At 41.9% G+C, this 21,458-nt stretch overlaps 1 protein-coding gene across 5 annotated transcripts in view; it reads right to left on the minus strand.

Moving 5' to 3' along the window:
- The window catches only part of KIAA1958 (KIAA1958 ortholog), a 168,056-nt gene extending 146,946 nt beyond the window's left edge, over positions 1-21,110 (minus strand). For all 5 annotated transcript variants that reach the window (XM_066256496.1, XM_066256494.1, XM_066256495.1 and 2 more), the window contains exon 1: positions 20,876-21,110. The gene's annotated coding sequence lies outside the window, so the exon portion shown is untranslated. The remainder of the gene's footprint in view (positions 1-20,875) is intronic.
- Positions 21,111-21,458: the final 348 nt, after the last annotated feature.

A 21,458-nucleotide genomic window follows, 5' to 3' on the forward strand; every position in this document is an offset into this window, starting at 1 on the left:
TAGATTCCACACATCCTTTCTGAGCATTCCTGATTAATTATGTGGATATAATGTATCAACCCAAACCCTGAAAAGAATAACTGATGAGGGTGTGAAGGGGGAATCTGAGTCATGCTACTCCTTGGACCGGAGCCTGGTATATCAATAGAGAGCTAGGAAAAATAGCCCCATTCCGTGTCACAATTTCATGTTTCATGAAGGTCTCTGTAAACATATGGTTTCCTCCCTCCCCTCCAGCACATGCTACTAAAAGTCCTTAACTATTAACTAAATCATAAATACTGAAATACATTTTTAAAGTGTTCTCGGTCTTTCTGCTTACTTTACGCTAATGGACTAGGAAACGGGCCAGGGACCCTCCAGTTCAATTAAATACCACAGCTGCTACAACAGCAATGTACAACAAAGCACAGAAGTACCTGAGTCCTTTTAGGAACTTACTACCAAAAACTGCCACACTTCCAGTTAATAAGTACAATCCTCAGGTTCTATTCAGAATTAATGTGCCCACAGATACCCTAAGTTATAACCCACGATTCTGCAAGGAAGGCAGAAATTTTCTTATGAAGCGAGTGTGATGGAAACATAGCTAACTAAATCTGCATTTCTCCAGCTATGTTTAAAAAAAATAAATAGCAGCTCGAGCAAGTATAACTTCTGAAGACTTAATACTGAAAAAATAAAATCATCATTGCAAGAAGATTTCAGACTTTTCCTGGTATAAAGTAACAGAATCTGATGCAGTCCCCAAATAGTTACAAACACAAAATACATTTGGGTCATAATTTTATATAGATATAAAAATTATATAGATATAAAATATATCTACATAGATATATAAATATATGTTGATATAAAATATGACTATATATAATATAGATATAAAATTATACCTCAAAGAAAAAATATGTACATTTTTTCACAAACTGTCATAGTTTAAGTTAAATTTCATTTTTACCATATTTCAAATTTTACCAAAGTTTCCCATATATTTAAAAAATTAAGACATTTTCTTAAAACAAACTAAAAAAAAAAAGTTAATGCTTAACTATATCCATTATGTGAGTTGAGTGATCATCAGCCTCTCTGAAGAGGGGACACTCAAATACTAGAATTTTGGTGGCATACTTCAAAGGGCCAGGTTACATCCTCACTCATCACTCTCTACGTGACTCCTTTCACCACTGCATGTCTGTTAAACAGAGTTCTTTAGTACCCTGACCTATATACTCACAAAGCGAAGTTCTTGCAAGCTCCAATAAACAAGTAATCTTTCCCAGAGCTGGCTGACCGCCTTTTACCACTCATCCTGCCGCATGTTTTATCACAAGATCAACAAAGGCTGCATTTACCAAAATCACAGCACTCCTTCTATTGAAATAGAAATGAACATTATTTCCTCCGAAATTTGATAACCATCTATAAAGGCTGCATAGTATAAGTGCTACAACAGTACATGATTTGGAGACACTGGTGCTAATTAATAAGATTAGCTTTAAAATGTTCTTAATAAATTATTATGTGTTACCCATGAAATCAAAGTAGACAGACATACACAAACTTTTAACAGTACAAGGATTTACTGAACTCAACTTTCTCTGGTATCTAGCTTTCAAACAGCCTTCCCTTCTAGATATGATATTGAACCTCAATAATAACTTCTCCTATGTCCCAACTCTACTCATATGAATTCATTTCACCTTTACAACAATCCTATGAAATATGTAAGTCGGCCCTGGCCAGTTGGCTCAGTGGTAGAGCGTTGGCCCAGCATATGGATGACCTGGGTTTGATTCTTAGAGCACACAGGAGAAATGACCACCTGCTCTCCACCACTCCCCCTTTCCCTTCTCTATCTCTCTTTTCTCCTCCTACAGCCATGGCTCAATTGGAGCAAGTTGGCCCCAGGCACTGAGGATGGCTCCATGGCCTCGACTCAGGTGCTACAATATAGCTCAATTACCAAGCAATGGAGAAATGGCCCCAGATGGGCAGAGCATCGCAGGTAGGGGACTTGTCATTTGGATCCCAGTCAGGGCGCATGCAGGAGGCTGTCTCTCTGACTCCCTGCTTCTCAATTAAGAAAAATTTTAAATAAATATATATGAGTGTATGAGTCATCCCTTGGTATCACAGTATATTGTTTCCAGGACACCCTGCAGATACCAAAATCTGGAGATGCTCAAGTCCCTTAGTCCTTCTTACTTTCTGTTCCCTCTGTCTCAAGTGCTCTTCATCCACCTACCTGTACATCAAGTACTTTCCCGTATTTTATATCCTAACCCAAAAGTCACTGTCTCAGTGAGGACACTTTGTCAATCTAAATTGTCAAATCCTGACCCTGAAATATTTCAAATATCCCTTCCCTGATTTTATTTTTTAATCACAGCACTTAAAAGCCCTTACATGTTATTTTATATATTTATCTTGTTTATTCTCCATCTCCTCTATTAAAGTTATAGTTCTATGAAGGCAAAATTTTTTGTCTTGATTGATTTTCCAGCAACTAGAAAAGTACCTACAGCATATCAAATGTCCAATAAATATCTGCTGAATGAATAATCTCTATAATCACTTTAAATGGCTATATCCTACTCCATCAAGTGCTCATACCAGGATTTATCTAATGGCTCCCCGACTGTGGTTACTGCTGGTCTTTATCCCATACAATGCTCTAATGCAGGGTTGGCACACTTCTTTTCGTAAGGGTCAGACAGTAAATGTTTTCTGCTTTGCAAGGTTTCTGGAACAACTAAACTCGGCCATTGTAGCACAAAAGCAGCTACAAAGAATGGCTGTGGCTAGATGGGCTGCCGCAGGCCAGAGTTAGCTCATGGACCCTGACCTCCACTTCGTTGAAAGTTTTTGCATGTATGTATTTTTTCCTATCCTTTCAATTAGTAAAATTACTGAATAAATGGGTATGACTCAATGGTGGGATTCAAATAATTTAACAACCTGTTCTCTGTCCTAATGATCGTTTTAAGTATAAAAAAAGATATACTAAAAGGTATTTTATTATTTCATACATTTAATACTTAAATAAGAACAATAAAAGGTATACAAAACTATATTGTTACAAGAAAGAATTTTAAAATATTAATGAAAAAATATTAAATAATACCTGACAAAAAACAATAAAACTGGTATTTAAGGTATTTCCAGGCCCTGGCTGGTTGGCTCAGTGGTAGAGCGTCGGCCTGGCGTGCAGGAGTCCCGGGTTCAATTCCTGGCCAGGGCACACAGGAGAAGCACTCATCTGCTTCTCCACCCCTCCCCCTCTCCTTCCTTTCTGTCTCTCTCTTCCTCTCTCGCAGCCAAGGCTCCATTGGAGCAAAGTTTGCCCAGGCGCTGAGGATGGCTCTGTGGCCTCTGCCTCAGGCGTTAGAATGGCTCTGGTTGCAATAGAACCACGCCCCAGATGGGCAAAGCATCGCCCCCTGGTGGGCATGCCAGGTGGATCCCGGTTGGGCGCATGCGGGAGTCTGTCTGACTGCTTCCCCGTTTCCAACTTCAGAAAAATACAAAAAATAAAAGATATTTCCAGTGACAGTTTGTCACCCCTGGTTGTTTGTCACTTTTTCTCTTTACGTTAATGTTTGTTTACTGAAGTAACAAATGCAAGGAAATTAAAATGGAGTATAGTATTTCATCAAAGGTATAATGAGTTTTATGAAGCGAATAAATAAATATTACAAGCATAGTCCCATCATATTTTTTTCACCTATGGACGGAATTAACATTACTACAGGGACTTAGAATACGCAGTTGCACAGATGAATGTTAAAAAAGAGGATACTGCCCTGGCCGGTTGGCTCAGCGGTAGAGCGTCGGCCTAGCGTGCGGAGGACCTGGGTTCGATTCCGGCCAGGGCACACAGGAGAAGCGCCCATTTGCTTCTCCACCCCCGCCCCCCCTCCTTCCTTTCTGTCTCTCTCTTCCCCTCCCGCAGCCAAGGCTCCATTGGAGCAAAGATGGCCCGGGCGCTGGGGATGGCTCTGTGGCCTCTGCCCCAGGCGCTAGAGTGGCTCTGGTCGCAACATGGCGACGCCCAGGATGGGCAGAGCATCGCCCCCTGGTGGGCAGAGCATCGCCCCTGGTGGGCGTGCCGGGTGGATCCCGGTCGGGCGCATGCGGGAGTCTGTCTGACTGTCTCTCCCTGTTTCCAGCTTCAGAAAAATGAAAAGAAAAAAAAAAGAAAAGAAAAAAAAAAAAAAAAGAGGATACTTAAGGAATGTTAATTTGTGATTTCCACATGGGGTGGCTGCCCTGGTGCCCACCTTAGTGAGAACCCTGATTACAAGAGCCATTTTAACCACCAGTTCGCCGAACTCAGCAAAAAGTTAGGTATCATTTCTGCCAAACTGGTGCAAACCAGCTGAACCCCCCCCAGTGGTATGACTATATTTATGGCTCCTGATAAATTCTGTCAAATTGCTTAGGTTCATCCAGATGCAAGAAAAGGATCCCTTTGGCAGATTTCCAAAAGTAATTAATTTGCCACCTTAACTGTTATGTTCAACTACATGAGGGGAACATTTCCTCCCAAAAGATTAAATTCTTAAAATCTTTTCCAGGAGGAGATAAATTTTAGTTATACAAAAATTCATCAATGTAGAGCTCTTTGTCTTCACAAAATAACAGATAAATAAAATATATTATTGAACCATAATTGTCATGAAAATACTAACCATAGTAATTTAAAAAAGAAGTTAAATTCTCTGTAACAAATATATTGGCTTATCACTACATCATAGAGCAGATAAACAAGAGAAGCTGTTAATAATCAAATTACTGGGTATCTTACCTTTTTTTAAACCTACACAGATATCTGTCACCTTAGATCAACAGGAAAACGATAGTTTTCCAAGATAACAAAAGATCATACTTAAAAAGAAACAAGTGCTTCTCAGCAGGCAGGACAGTAGCAGCGGCTTAGTTTTGGACCCTCTTCCCAGAAACAGCCAACATGTATGCTCAACTGGTTCTTTTTACAAAAGTGCAAAAGCAATTCAAAGGAAAAAAGGGCAGCTTTTTCAACAAATAGTGCTAAAGCAACTGGACATCCATAGGCAAAAAAACACTTCAACCTAGGCCCTGGCCGGTTGGCTCAGCGGTAGAGCGTCGGCCTGGCGTGTGGGGGACCCGGGTTCGATTCCCGGCCAGGGCACATAGGAGAAGCGCCCATTTGCTTCTCCAGCCCCCCCCCTCCTTCCTCTCTGTCTCTCTCTTCCCCTCCCACAGCCAAGGCTCCATTGGAGCAAAGATGGCCCGGGCGCTGGGGATGGCTCCTTGGCCTCTGCCCCAGGCGCTAGAGTGGCTCTGGTCGCGGCAGAGCGACACCCCGGAGGGGCAAAGCATCGCCCTCTGGTGGGCAGAGCGTCACCCCTGGTGGGCGTGCCAGGTGGATCCCGGTCGGGCGCATGCGGGAGTCTGTCTGACTGTCTCTCCCCATTTCCAGCTTCAAAAAAAAAACACAAAAAAAACACTTCAACCTAAACTTTACACTTTAACTAAAAATTAACACAAAATGGGTCCTAAACTTAACTGTAAAAGAAAAAACTTAAAATCTCTGGGATGCAAGGGTAAGTAATGAGTTCTTAGACTTGATACCAAAAGCACGGTTCATAAAAGGAAAAATTGGTAAAATTAAAATTAAAATCTTTTGCCTGACCAGGTGGTGGCGCAGTGGATAGAGCTGGGACGGGGAGGACCCAGGTTCGAAACCCCAAGGTCACCAGCTTGAGCGCAGGCTCATCTGGTTTGAGCAAAGCTCACCAGCTTGAGACGAAGGTTGCTGGCTTGAGCAAGGGGTCACTCGGTCTGCTGTAGTCAAGGCACATATGAGAAAGCAATCAATGAACAACAACTAAGGTTCCGCAACAAAGAATTGATGCTTCTCATCTCTCTTTCTGTCTGTCCATGTCTGTCTTTGTCTCTGTCTCTGTCACACACACACACAAAAAAAAATCTTTTGCTCTGTGCAAGCTCATGTGAAGAGGATTAAAAGATGAGCTAAAGACTACAAAAAAAATTTTTTTTGCAAACCCCACATCTGACAAAGGACAAACATCTACTATATAAAAAAATCACCAAAAAAAAAAATATATATATATATATTTTTTGGATATATATATATATATATATATATATATCTCCAAAGAGCCCTGGCCAGATAGCTGTTGGTTGGAACACTGTCCTGAAGCACAGAGGTTACCTGTTCAGTGCCCGGTCAGAACACATACAGGACCAGATTGATGTTCCTGTCTCTCTCTCTCCCCCCTCCTCTCTCTAAAATCAATAAAATGAACATTAAAAAAAAAAAAAGAAAATGGGCAAAAGACCTGAAGAAACATTTCACAGATGATATACAGATGACAAATAACCACATGAAAAGATGAACAACATTAGCCATTAGGAAAATGCAAATCAAAACCATAATATCACTACACACTATCATAATGACTAAAACAAAAAACAGTGACAACATCAAATGCTGGCAAGAACACGGAAAAACTGAATCACTTATATTGCTGGTGAGAACATAAAATGGGCCAGTCACTCTGGAAAAGGTTAGCAGTTGCTTAAAAAAAAAACTGAACATGAATTTACCACATAATACAGCAATTACAATCACTGATTTATATGCCAGAGAAATTAAAAGTTATATTTATGGCCCTGACCTATTGACTCAGTGGACAGAGCATCAGCCCAGCGTATGGATGTTCCAGGTTCGATTCCTGGTCAGGGCACACATGAGAAGTGACCACCTGCTTCTCTTCCCCTCCCTTCTGCCCCTTCCCTCTCTCTTCCCCTCTCGCAGCCCACTGGTTCGAGCATTGGCCCTAGGAGCTGAGGATAGTTCGGCTGGTCTGAGCATCTAAAATTAGCTTGGTTGATTCAAGCATCAGCCCCAGATAGGGGTTGCTGGGTGGATCCTGGTCAGGGTGTATGCAGGAGTCTGTCTCATTATCTCCCCTCCTCTCACTTAAAAAGAAAAAAGTTCCTTTTATAACAGCTTCACTATATTTGCAAAGGCAAGGAAATGGAATCTGCCCAAAGGATCCTCAATAGATGTGTGATTAAACTATGGTACCACCATGAACTGCTACTGAGAAATAAAAGGAACAAGTTATTCATACAACCACCAGGATGAATCTCCAGGGAATTAGGCTTAGTGAAAAACAGATAATTCCAAAGGTTATATATACTGTATGATTCCATTTATGTAATATATTTTTAAATAATAAAATTTCATAAATGGAATACTTAATGGTTGTCAGGGGTTAGGGATAAGATGGCAGGGTAGGAAGAGAATGGAGAGGCTCAAGGAAACAGAAACATACACAGGTAAGGGGGAGCCCTGGCCAGTCAGCTAAGTCAGTTAAGAGTGTCGTCCCCAAACAACAGGGTTGCGGGTTCAATTCCTAGTCAGAGTACACACGGGAAGCAACCAGTGAATGCAATGACTGAACAGAACAACAATTGAATGCTTCCTCTCCTTCATCTCGCTCTTTCTCTCTGCCTCCAAAAATTAAAATAAAATAAAAAGAAAGAAAGAAAAGGAAAAAAAAATTAGGCCCTGGCCAGACAGCTCAGTTGGTTGGAGCATCATCCCAGAGTTCATGGAGGTTGCTGGTTCTATTCCAGTCAGGGCACATACAGGAGCAGCTTGATGTTCCTGTCTATTACCCTCCTTGCCTCCTTCTCTCTCAAACAAACAATCAAACTGTAAGGGGGGTGGGCAGAAGTTGGAAAGGGTAAAGGGGGTGAAATACATGGTGACGGAAGGAGACTAATTTTGGGTGGTGAGCTCACAATGAAATATATAGATGTACTGTATTATAGAATTGTACACTTGAAATGTATATAAGCTTATTAATGAATATCACCCCAATAAATTCAGTTTTTAAAACTGTATTGAACCTAATACACACACAAATGAGTACCAGTAAAGGAAACTTGAATAAGTATGGTGAACTGTGTCAATGCCAATGTATTTATTTTTTAGGGTTACCACAACAAAATCCCACACACTGGCTGGCTTAACAACTTTTCTCACAGTTCTGGAGGACAGCAATCCAATATTAAGGTGTTGGCAAGTTTGGTTTCTTCTGAAGCCTCTCTCCTTGGCTTCCAGATAGCTGTGTTCTCACATGGTCTTTCCTCTGTGATATCTCTACTATCTCTTTATGTATTCAAATTTTTCTCTTCTTACACAGATACTAGTCAAATTGGATCAGGACCATTCTTACAGCCTCATTTTAACTTAATCAACTCTTTAAAGACCCTAGTTCCAAATAAAGTCACATTCTAAGGGGAGGGGGGTGTTAGAGTTGCAACATATGAATTTTCAGGGGATATAATTCCCATAACAGTTACTATTCTGATTGTGATGTAAGTATAGTTCTGCAAATTGTTACTATTAGGAGGTACTGGGACAAGTATGCAAAGAATTTATTTTTTACAAGTGAATCTACAATTATCTCAGTAGAAAAAACAAAACCAAAACAGGCCCTGGCCAGTTGGCTCAGTGGTAGAGCGTCAGCCTGGCATGTGGATGTCCCAGGTTCGATTCCTGGCCAGGGTACACAGGAGAAGCATCCATCTGCTTCTCCACCCTTTCCCATCTCCTTCCTCTTTCTCTCTCTCTTCCCCTCCTGCAGCCAAGGAGCCACTGGAGAAAAGTTGGGCCAGGCGCTGAGGATGGCTCCAAAGCCTCTGCCTCAGGCACTAGAATGGCTCCAGTTGCAACAAAGCAATGCCCCAGAGGGGCAGAGCATTGACCCCAGTGGGCTTGGCGGGTGGATCCTGGTTGGGGACATGCGGGAGTCTGTCTCTCTGCCACCCCGCTTCTCACTTCAGAAAAATACAAAAAAAAAAAAAACCCAAAAAAACCCCAGATGGAACAACTAGGATAACATAAGATAAATGTCCCAACAGAATTAGGTGATGAGGTAGCCCATGAACCCTAAGTGGGCAGAGCTAACACACCCATAAAAAACATAACTGGCCCAGGACCAACAAAGAGGCAGGTGTGGGGAGAGAATGGAGAGGCCTGATGATTATAAAAGCTGGTGAATAATTCATTACCAACAATCACCACCAAAAAGCAAGGACCCCATTTAAGTGAAATTGGATCTGAGAAGAGAAGAGAAAAGTTCCTCAGGCTTCTGGGGAGCCTACAGGACCATGGGCACTTGCAGAGAAACCTTATGAAGAAAACCACTGAGGTGAAAATTTAAATCGAACAAAGCAGCATTGCTGGGGATGAAGGAGAGAGAGAGCCAAAGGGGGCTAATCTCAGAGAATATCAAAGTGAAGTCTAAATAAACAGGACATACTTTCCCCTTTTATGTTGAAATACAATATAAAATCAGAAAAGGACAGAAATAAAAAGTGAATACCTTGCTAATATTGCGCAAACAGAACATACTTATATAACCAGCAACCAGATGAAGACACACTACCAGCACCCCCAGAAGCCTCCACTTTCTCCTTTCCAGGCACTGCTCCCCCAGGGGCACCCACTGTTCTAGCCTGGCAGAATTTACTGGCTTTGCCTGTTTGAGAACTTTACATTTATGGAGGCATGTATACTATGTATGACCTATATTTCCCCTAAACTCATATGCCGAAGCCCTGACCCCTAGTACCTCAGTAAAACTCCTGGCTGGTTTCTTTAACTCCACATATGTCTGCAAGATTTGTATACACTAGTTTACGGAGCTGTAAATTGTTCATTCTTACTGCTCCACAGTAATCTACTGTGTGAATAGACAACAATTTATTATCCATTGTGGGTCAGTTTACTATTATGTAACAAACCACCCCAAAATTTAAAGGCTTATAAAAACAATTCCTTATTTCTCACAATCTATGTGGTTGTCTGGGCAGTTTTTCTCTTGGCGCACTACCTGGACTTGCTCATGTGACGACACTTAGCTGGAAGGTCAGGTGAACTGGAAAGTCAACGAAGTCATGTGGCCTCGCTCACGTGTCTGGCAATAAGTGCTGGTCATCAGCTGAGGCACCTCTATTATTTCTCCGCCTGACTTCTCCTACTAAAGTAACTTCCATATACTGTGGTTTCAGAGTAGTATTCCCCCAAAGTGTAAGCATTTATCAAGCGTTTGTCACATCCCACTTGTTAATATCCTATTAGCCAAAGTAAGTTACATGGCCAAAATCAGACGCACTGTGTAAAGGAACAATTGGGTGTAGGGACCAGGAGATATGATTTATTTGGGACCATACTACATATTGTACTGTTGCTCACTTGAGCAAACTTTCAGTTTGGGGTTATCACAAGTAGCACTATAAACAGTCTAGTACAAGTTATTTTGGTAAGCATTTATCTTTGAGTGGAATTAACTGAGCTATAGGATATACATATGTACAGCTTTAATAAATACTACCAAACAGCTTTCCAAATTGCTTATATCCATTTACGTTTCTGCACCAATTTACACTTCCAATAGCAGTGCATGAGAATTCTAGTTACTCTATTTTCTCACCAATACTTGGTATTTGTCATCTTTTTCATTTAACCATTCCAGTGTGTATGCAATGGTATCTTGCTTTGATTTTAACTGAGTAGCCATATTTTTTAACACTTCATATTAGCAACAAAGGAGAAAACTTGAAACCATGGAACTAAGAAAACTACCATGAAAGAAACAAAACTCCCACGCCATCACAGAAACCTCTCCCTAAAGCACAGGTAAATCCATCTAATTTTTTTTTTTGAGAGACAGGGTGAGAGAGACAGGAACATCAAGCTGCTCCTGTATGTGCCCTAACTGGAGAATCAAACAGGCAACCTCTGTGCTTCAGGATGACACTCCGATCAAACTGAGCTATCAACTCTGGGCTTCATTTTTTTTATTCATTGACAGAGCCAAAGAGGGAGAGAGAGAGGGAAGAGGGAAGGGAAGCACCCATTTGTTGTTCCACTCAGACATGCACTCATTGGTTGCTTCCTGTGTGTGCCCAGACCAGGAAACAAACCTGCAACCTTGTTTCTGGTCGATGCTCTAACTGATTGAGCTAACCGTCCAGAGCCTGTAATTTAAACATGAACAAAAGAATGCAGCCTAACCGGGGGAGGCCCAGCAGACAAAGCATCGATCTACGACACTGAGGTCACTGGTTCGAAACCCTGGGCTTGCCTGGTTAAGGCACATATGAGAAGCAACAATGAGTTGATGCTTCCTGCCTCCCCATGCCTTTGTGTGTGTGTGTGTGTGTGTGTGTCTCTCTCTCTCCCCCTCCCTCTCTAAAATCAATCAACAAAATATATTTGATTATTATTTTTTGATAGAGAGAGTCAGAGAGAGGGATAGATAGGGACAAACAGACCGATAGGAAGAGAGAGAGATGAGAAGCATCAATTCTTTGTTGTGGCACCTCAGTTGTTCATTGATTGCTTTCTCATAAGTGCTTTGATGGGAGAGGCTATAGCAGAGCAAGTGACCCCTTGCTCAAGCCAGTGACCTTGGGCTCAAGCCAGTGACCTTAGGCTTCAAGCCAGCAACCTTTGGGCTCGAGGCAACGAACATGGGGTTATGTCTATGATCCCACGCTCAAGCTAGCGAACCTGCACTCAAGCTGGATGAGCCTGCACTCAAGCTGGCGACCTCAGGGTTTTGAACCTGGATCTTCCACGTCCCAGTGCGACGTTCTAACCACTTCGCCACTGCATAGTCAGGCATTATATATATATTTTAAAAAAATGTAATCTAATCCTATGAACGTTACTAAGAGGAAAACAAAAGATGAAAAAGAATCAAATAATGTACTAGTAGCCAATGAAGGCACATCACAAAAATATGGTCATAAAGCAGATGAGAACTGTAACATAATATATATCAATATGAATTAGAAGAAACTATGAAAATGATAGAAGATATGAAAGAATGTATATGTCAGAAACAGAAAAACTAAAAAAAAAAGACTAGACAAATAATCGAAGCATTTACAAAACAAAATGATATACTTAACAGATAGATACCATGAAAAGGCATTAAAGAGCCTAAAGGATAAAAGGGGAAAAATATAAAAATAAAGCAAATATAAAATAAGATAAAGAATTTAAAGAAAGGTACAGATACAAAAGACAAGCAATGAACATCTAACATATATGTAACAGGAGACTACAAAGAAAATGAAAACAATGAAATAATAAATACTAAAATCTGTAATTTATGGAAACATCTATGAAAAAATATTTGAACTAACATCATAAAACACATTGTGTATCTGAAAAATTAGAGAACAGCCAACACTTAAGATACAATATAATATAGTAAAATTACTGGCCTTTCAAGAAAAAGCAAAAAGTGCTTTGAACATCGAAGCAAAAAAAGTCACTTAAAAAAGAAAGAAAATCAGCCTAACCTATGGTGGCAGAGTGGATAGAGCGGTTGGACTGGGACATGGAGGATCTAGGTTCAAAACCCCGACCGAGGCCTGGCCAGTTGGCTCAGAGGTAGAGCGTCGGCCTGGCGCGCAGGAGTCCCGGGTTCGATACCCAGCCAGGGCACACAGGAGAAGCGCCCATCTGCTTCTCCACCCCTCCCCCTCTCCTTCCTCTCTGTCTCTCTCTTCCCCTCCCACAGCCAAGGCTCCACTGGAGCAAAGTTTGCCCGGGTGTTGGGGATGGCTCCATGGCCTCTGCCCCAGGCGCTAGAATGGCTCTGGTCGCAATAGAGCAACGCCCAGATGGGCAGAGCATTGCCCCCTGGTCAGCATGCCGGGTGGATCCCGGCCGGGCGCATACGAGAGTCTGTCTGACTGCCTCCCTGTTTCCAACTTCAGAAAAAAAACAACAAAAAAAAAAACCCGACCGAGCCTGACCAGGCGGTGGCACAGTGGATACAGCACCAGACTGGGATGCGGAGGACCCAGGTTCGAGACCCCGAGGTTGCCAGCTTGAGAGTGGGCTCATCTGGTTTGAGCAAAGCTCACCAGCTTGAACCCAAGGTCGCTGGCTTGAGCAAGGGGTTACTTACTCTACTGTAGCCCTCCTGGTCAAGGCACATATGAGAGAGCAATCAATGAACAACTAAGGTGTCACAACGAAGAATTAATTGATGCTTCTCATCTCTCTCACTTCCTGTCTATACCTATCTGCCCCTCTTTCTGCCCCCGTCTCTGTCAAAAAAAAAAAAGGGGGGGGGAAGAAAGTCATAAAGTCATATTGGTACCAGACTCTGACAACACTTTTTACCAGACCATAACACAGTAGGGCTCAGGGAAACTGAATTTTGGAATAAATCCAGCCCAGTATCTGGTTCTGTAAATAAAGTTTTATTAAAACACAGTTATGCTTGTTCATTTACATATTCTCTATGGTTGCTTTCCTATTACAATGGAACAGTTAAACAACTGTGACAGTGATTATGGCCACAAAGCCGAAAATAATTTAACATTTGGCCTTTTACCGAAAAGTTTTGCCAAACTCTAAAACAGAATAATATATTCAAACTCCAAACAACCTTCTTTAAGAGTCAAGCTGTTGTGCTTAAACCTCCAGTGTAATTTATTTCACTCAATCTTCTTTAATTGAAGATTCCTAAAACTGAACTATGAGCAGTTATCCTACTCAATTTAGAGTCAACTAAACTCAACACTGCCGTCACTTGGTCTGTGAAGACGGCCAGCCTTCACTCAATTACATACATGCTGGAAAAAGACTCAGATGCTCAATATACAACAATGACAAAGAAACTACTTGATTTCAAGGGGCAGAGTCCTTGGGGTGAGAGTAGTTAAGATACTTGAAGAGCCTGACCAGGCGGTGGTGCAGTGGATACAGCATCGGACTGGGACGCTGAGGACCCAGGTTCAAAACCTCGAATCCAAGGTCGCTGGCTTGAGCAAGGAGTCACTCACTCTGCTGTAGTCCCCCAGTCAAGGCATATATGAGAAAGCAATCACTGAGAAACTAAGGTGCCGCAACAAAAAATTGATGCTTCTCATCTCTCTCCCTTCCAGTCTGTCCCTCTTTCTGTCTCTGTCTCTCTCTCACACACACAAAAAAGATACTTGAAGAAAAAAATAAAAATAAAGACAAAGACCAAAAAAATATACCTGAGGAAAGAAAATGTCAGCCAAGTACTTAAATTCAGCCAAAGTGACCTTCAAGTATAAAAGCCATAGAGAAAGTTTTAAATATAAAAGTAGATATTATACACTTGAGCCATTTATGAGAACTTAATGAGCTTCAGACTATCAGACAATGATTACAGAAGCCGTAGCATAAGGACTTGTGTTGTGCACTGAATATATTTAACTGTAGAACCAAGACCAATGATGGGCAAAGTTGACAGTCATATGGGATTTGCATGGGGTCAACATACAGAACTGAGAAATCTTGGGGAGCAGGAATTGGCTGGTCTAGTAGCTTGATTATATATGGAAGATGGGACTGAAAATAAGGAAGGAGTCACAGATAACTCCTAAATTTCTAGACTGGAAAAATGGGTGAAAAGAGTTACCATTTATTGAGCTAGGGAATACAAGAAAAGACAGATTTGAAGAGAAAGCTAAGTCAAGTTCTGGGTATGCTGAATGTGAAATGCTTCTGGAGTATCAAGTGACTATGTCCAGATGGTAGCTGCAAACATCAAGATTTCAGAAGAAAAGCCCTGACTGGATATTAGGTTCAGGAGTCATCAGCCAAGGAATATGTAAAATGACCAGAAGTGTATAACTTACCATGCAAGCAGCAAGACCAATATGTGAAAAGCAGCACCAAAACGAGTCCTCAGATTTCACAAGAAAATAACAACATCAGTACTTCCACTGAATGTGGTCACATTGATATTCTCCCGTACCCAAAACCAATTATTAAGAATTTTATGTCTGACCTGTGGTGGCGCAGCGGATCAAGTGTCGACCTGGAATGCTGAGGTTTGGTTGCCCATTTGAAACCCCAGGCTTGCGCAGTCCAGGCATATACATATATGAGACAACTACTACGACTTAAAATGCTTCCCACTCATCCCCACCTCTCTCTCTCTCTTCGCTCTAAAATCAATAAATAAAATCCGTTTTTAAAAAACTTTCTACTATAAACTATTTAAAATAAAGCATTTAAAAGTAACAAATAGCCTGACCAGGCGGTGGCGCAATGGATAGAGCCTCAGACTGGGATGCGGAGGACTCAGGTTCGAAACCCCAAGGTCGCCAGCTTGAGTGTGGGCTCATCTGGTTTGAGCAAGGCTCACCAGCTTGAGCCCAAGGTTGCTGGCTTCAGCAAGGGGTCACTCGGTCTGCTGTAGCCCCCTGGTCAAGGCACATATGAGAAAGCAATCAATGAACAACTAAGGTGCCGCAACAAAAAACTGATGCTTTTCATCTCTCTCCCTTCCTGCCTGTCTGTCCCTATCTGTCCCTCTGTCTCTGTCACAAAAATAAATAAATAAATAAATAGGCCCTAATTACCTACTTTAGTTATTTTTAATGGCATACAGAGTTGATCACATTGCTATGTATTGGGCTTTACACTCAAGTGACAAACTGTCAAGAGAAAAAAGACATCAATGGCAAGATCACTATAAAATAACACATATGGCCTGACCTGTGGTGGCGCAGTGGATAAAGCGTCGACCTGGAAATGCTGAGGTCGCCAGTTCGAAACCCTGGGCTTGCCTGGTCAAGGCACATATGGGAGTTGATGCTTCCAGCTCCTCCCCCCTTTCTCTCTCTCTCTGTCTCTCCTCTCTCTCTCTCTCTCTCTCTCTCTGTCTGTCTCTCCCTCTCCTCTCTAAAAAATGAATAAATAAATAAAAAAAAAATTTAAATGACACATATGGAGTGAAGTATATTATGTGTGTACATATATGTGTGTATGAAAGACAGTGGGTGGAAGAATAGGCTGCATTATGGGCTAAATTGTGTTCTCCCAAATTCCTATGTTGAAGCTCTAACCCCCAGTATTTCAGAATGGGACAGTATTTGGAGATAAGGTCTTCAAAGGGGTAATAAAGGTGAAGTAAGACTGGGTGAGTCCTGAGGATATGGACTGACGTATCGTAAGAAGAGAAGACCGAGACACATTCAGGCACTCAGGCAAGACCAGGTGAAGACACCTGAGGAAGACAGCCAGTTATAAGTCAAGAGGCAAGTCTGCAGAAGAACCCAACCTGCCAACATCTTGATCTGTGACTTTTAGCCTCTAGAACTGTGGGGGAAAAAATATTAAGTCATCCAACTTGTCATGCTTTTTATGGAAGCCCCTGCAAACTAATAGACTCCAAAGTAGTCCTAGCTGGGTAAGAGTTTACAATATTGTGAACTCTATCCAAGAAATATGAAGTCTCATATCAGAAAAGTTTAACTTTTGACATGCAGTGATTATGTCTTAAATATTGCAATAAAAAATTAAATAGTATATATTTACAAGCAAGGGAAAACTGAAGGGGCATAATTTTTGCAGTTAGAGATTAATGTAGTGCTAGTTGAGGAAAATCTAGAGAATCCAACCAAGATATGTCCTGTTCCTGAAATTAAAGTTAACTTAAAAAGGATAAATAATCCAAAAACAGTCCATCCAAGCAAGAGGAAGTAATAGAGGCAACTTTGAATAATTCTCTAAAATTCAAAAGAAAAAAACTTTTTAAAAATATTTCAGCTAACAAAATCTTTGATGATTAACAACCAAAGAACATTTTTAGGCAGCAAATAAAAAGATATTTGCAATAAAACTGATTCTTTGCAGGGTTTTTTAAACAAACAGGTAATAATTACTAGAAATTACATACATATTACTTCTTAAAACCTGGAGTTACAGAGATTTCAAGAGGAGAGTAGGGTGATGGAGAAAGCTATGCTCTAAGAGAGACCTGCTCCCTGGTGCTGGGCCAAAGGTCATGCAGATGCCCCCCCAAAAGTGCTAGAATAAAAACGTGTAATTTTATAGCAAAACTATTAATGTTCCAAAAAGTTTATTAAATGTTTTAATGTTTTTTCAAAGTTTTTTAAAGTTCTATTTCACACAAACTTGCACAATTATCTCTTCAGACATGTGATGCTGTTTTCCTTTCAGTACAAAAGGGCTAATAACTGCCGTTCTAGACCACACCCCTTTGCTTCCATACTATTTTAAGTGTGATCAAGTGTTTCCAAAATACATCTTCTATGTCACCAGAGCCACTGGTATTACCAATTAGAAAAAAGTCCAAAAGCTCTCCAACTATTTAGGTGTAACACTCTGCAAGACAAACTTGAATACTGATGCATAATTTGCCTTTCTCCAGGTACGTGCATTAAACTTTGTCGACACTAAATACAAAATAAAATTCAAAAATCTGCATTTTCAGTACTTTTGGATTCTTTACCTGTATTTGAATTTGTGACTAAGCCTTACCAAACAACAGAATTTACACCGTAACTAGCCAACCACAGCACTCATTATGGAATCCATGCAATGCGTTTGTTACCTAGGAAACAGACCAGAGCACAGCCAGAGTGCAATTTCAGAACAGCAAAAGAATTCCCCCATCATGCTGGTAAATAAAGCCCATAAATCAACTAATCAAAAGGAAAGTCAAAGAGTATCATGTAAGAGTTAAGCTCCATGGAACTTTTTTAAAGAAAGAAAAAGAAAACGGGGGCTTTTTCTCACAACTATGTAGATCTCTCAAGTACATATTATGAACAGGTTTCTTTACAAACACAAACTGTCAGAAAATAAACTGTTCAAAATAAATGGCTTCTCTCCAATCTTCAGCTTCTCTATTTTTGACAGTATTTAAGAGAAAAGCTTCTTTAGAGCCAGCCTCATACATCTGGTAGCAGAATATTAATCCAAGAATAAATCCTACATTTTCTGCAAGCTGCCAAGTGTCCGTACTACTCTTAAACGACGCAGGACCACACAGGCTAGAAGAGGTCACTGTCCACATCTCTCCTAATCAAACCTGCCTCCGTTTCAGGCTCCAAAAAACTTCAGGAAAAAGGAGGACCTGAAAGTCATAAATCTATTATAAAAAGAAATTAAACTATTACTTTTCAGCTTTCCATTTGGTTATTACTGATAATAACATTAGTCATTTGAGGGTTCCAGTTAACAACATAAAGTGGCCATTTTGAGTTTCCTTTAAAGGTACCACACTGAGACCAAACCAGGAGAAGGCTAAAAAAGTCTATGGATTTTTAAGCCTATCAAATTCAACTGTTCACAGCTTAGTGTTGTTTGAAAAAAGAATCTGGTAAATGTCAGTTTATACCGTTCAGAAGTATTTAAAACCTAACTTTATACAAATTTAAAATTTCTGGAAGTAGCATCGATTTGTCATAATATCAAAAGCAGGAGAAAACAATGTCAAACCATTAAGTATTCAAAATAATTTATATGCCTTTCTAAACAACAACATACTAGAAGGAAAATCAGTTGACAATACATTAAAGATTCTCTGGAATGTTTCTTATTACAGTAAAAATTATACAAAAATCAAAGTTAGTATTTACATATCCTAGTCAAAAAATGAAACAACATAAAATAGCCAGACACACAAAGATTCCACACTGCCAATCCCAGAAAACTATTAAGCACAACTACAACTTGGCTAAGCAATTCTCACACAGGCCACTATGTTACTGTGCAGTTTAAACAGCGACTCTTTGTTAAATCTTATCGCTAAGATGGACAGCCTTGTAAATAATTACATAAACAAGCAATTCAATTTGTTAGCTTACCTTTTTTTAATATTTCTAAGAGCCGATGAAGAATGTACATTTAAGAGCAGAGCTGAAACTCTGGCAGCATTTTAGAACTCCATTCCACCATTCAGGATAAAGCCAGAATAAATTTTAATGCTTATCCTCTTTGGCCATACTTAATGAAAAACGAAGAGGAACCTTAACTCAAGGGCCTACCAGCAACTCGCACTGAGCTCTGTGCCTTTGTGCAGACTTTAAATTCATTTATCTAATCTAGACCGGAAGTCAGAGCAGGAACTAATAAAATTTGATCAACTCAAAAGGGCTGACATAATTGTTGTTAGATGTTGCCTCCTCTGGCTTTTAAGTGTACAAAATGTACACTCCAAGCATTTACAAAAGTAGGCATGAAATAATATTAATCTGTTAATGTAACTAGGGCAAGAATCTAGGATAAATTTTTCTTATAGAAAGGAGATACTATTTTAGGTATACCTGTCTCCTCTTTATAATGACAAAAATCAACTTGCCTAATTAAAAGTGCATTAAATTGTATATTGTTTTCTGATGAATTTCTACATCTTGATGAAAACTTAAGTATTTACCCACCATGTTTTTCCTTCAAGCTTAATGTTTTTATTTTTACGAAAGCCTCCATTTTCAACATATAGCTGTACATATAAATGTCTGAGTGCCCCAAAAACAGTTTTTTATAATATGCTTGCTAACTGTGAGATTTGTTTGTTAATAACGGATTCTCACACAATAGGCAAAAATAAATTAAAATCTCCGGAAGTGAGCAGCAGAGTGAGATTAATACAAAAAATGTAACTCTGTACCTGCATTAAAAATCTGAATCTGTAAATTTAATTTTCTGGGTGCTTATTCAACTTCATTTATTATCTGATTATGTGAAATATATAGCAACTGTTTATAAGAAACGTAGCCTGAAAAATAATATATACTGATAAATCAGAAATACCACGGTACTTTTCAAAACATTGTATCCACTCAAAAATACAACCCAACAGTTTGATAATATACAGAGAATACATATAATATAGGGAAAACACAATCACGGGGGGGGGCATTGCTAACATTCATGTTCCCCCCATATGTTGTTAAAGAGCTATCTCAAAGAAGCAAAAATAAAGGTTTCAGCCTGAACAGAAATAATTGTTTACTGCACTCCAATTTAACCTCCACCATGGAAGCTGTCACTGCCCACTCCCTTGTTAACTGTTTATTTATTAGGTAGAAGATTCTGTCAGGTTAATTCTAAGGAGTCTAGGAAATAATTGAACTTTACCCCCAAAACTTTAAAATATACTAATATATAATAGAAAACTGTAAAAATCACAGCCATATTAATCTTTTTATTTCTTGCCTTTATGTCTCTTATTTTAACGAGGGATAAAGAGAGAAAAGAGAGAGAGAAAGAAAAAGAAAAAGAAAAAGCCACCCCAAACCCACAATCGTTCTTTTGATTTTGGTCAGCCCAACCTCCTTCCACCCAGGAAAATACATTTCTGGACGTATCTGATAACAAACACAAATCACTGTGCGCAGCCTCAGACGGGGGGCGGGGGAAGAGCCTTCGGAGAAAGCCCTCCTCCGTTAGAAACAATAAATAAGGGACCGGAGCGGTGCACGTTCCTTCACACACGCCCGAGACGCACCTCAGCGTGCCTCCCTTGGGAAACACAGATCGGGCAAAGCCCGGAGCCACGTCTCTCCCTCTCTCCAAAACCATCTCAAGACTTGGAAACTAAGAAGGGAGATCTTTTCTTTCCTTCCCGCCCTCCTTTCCCCCTCAAACCCAACAGCAGGAGCAGGAGAGCCAGCTCCACGCAGCGCGCCCGCTGCCGCCGCGGCGACAGGAGATGCCGGGCAGCGGGCCGGCCCCCGGGAGGCGGACCCGAGCAGCGGCCGCCGGGGCTCGCTCCCCCCGGGGTCTCCGCCCCTCACGCCCCCAACCCGTGGCCCGCGACGTCCGGCCGCCCGGCTCCCTGCTCTGACTCTCGGCCTTCCCACCCTCCCCCCTGCCCAGAGGAGACAAAAGGAGGGTTCAGCCGGGTCACCGCGCGGCCGCCGACGGGGAGGCAGCGGAGACCCCAGCGCGGCTGCCCCTACACAAAGGGACTCCCCGACCCGGGTCGCCGCGTCGGCGCGCTAGCTCCCGCCCCGCGCGCGGGCTCTCACCCACCTGCAGGTGTCTGTGCGTCTGTCCATAGGAACGCGGGCGGCTGGAGGGCCTGCGGGGGCCGGGCAGCCCGGGCGGGACGACGCGGGACGGGGCGGGACGTTGGGGAGAGAGGGAGAGCGGCAGGAGGCCGGGGAGCGAAGGCAAGCAGAGTAGGGAAGGCGCCGGGCGGGCGACGGACGAAAGCGCGGGGCGGGGTGCGGGGCGCCAGCCTGGCTCCGCCGACCAGCGCGCGCCGCTCCGTGCGCCCCGGGCTCCGCGCGCCGGGCTCGGAGCGCGGCGCGGGCGGGGGGCGGGGCCCGGGCGGGGCGGGGCTGGCGAGCGGGGCGGGGGCTCGGACCCCGGGCTCCAGCCGGCACCGGAAACGCGCCGTGGTCCGCGAGACCCACAGGAAGTATGTAACGACACCTACGACGCGCACCGAGCTCGCAGCTATCGCTGCCCCGAGGAGTTGTGCCTGACCCTCCCACTACACACACGCGCCCACGAGCTGGGTGTCTGCACCCCGACAGGTGTGCAGCACACGATTCCTGCTACGTTCTGAGGTGGGCTGCACCCCACCTTGCCTCACGCCCGGGGCCTCAGT

The sequence above is a fragment of the Saccopteryx bilineata genome, chromosome 2 (genome assembly GCF_036850765.1).
Source record: "Saccopteryx bilineata isolate mSacBil1 chromosome 2, mSacBil1_pri_phased_curated, whole genome shotgun sequence".
Taxonomy (NCBI): Eukaryota; Metazoa; Chordata; class Mammalia; order Chiroptera; family Emballonuridae; genus Saccopteryx; species Saccopteryx bilineata.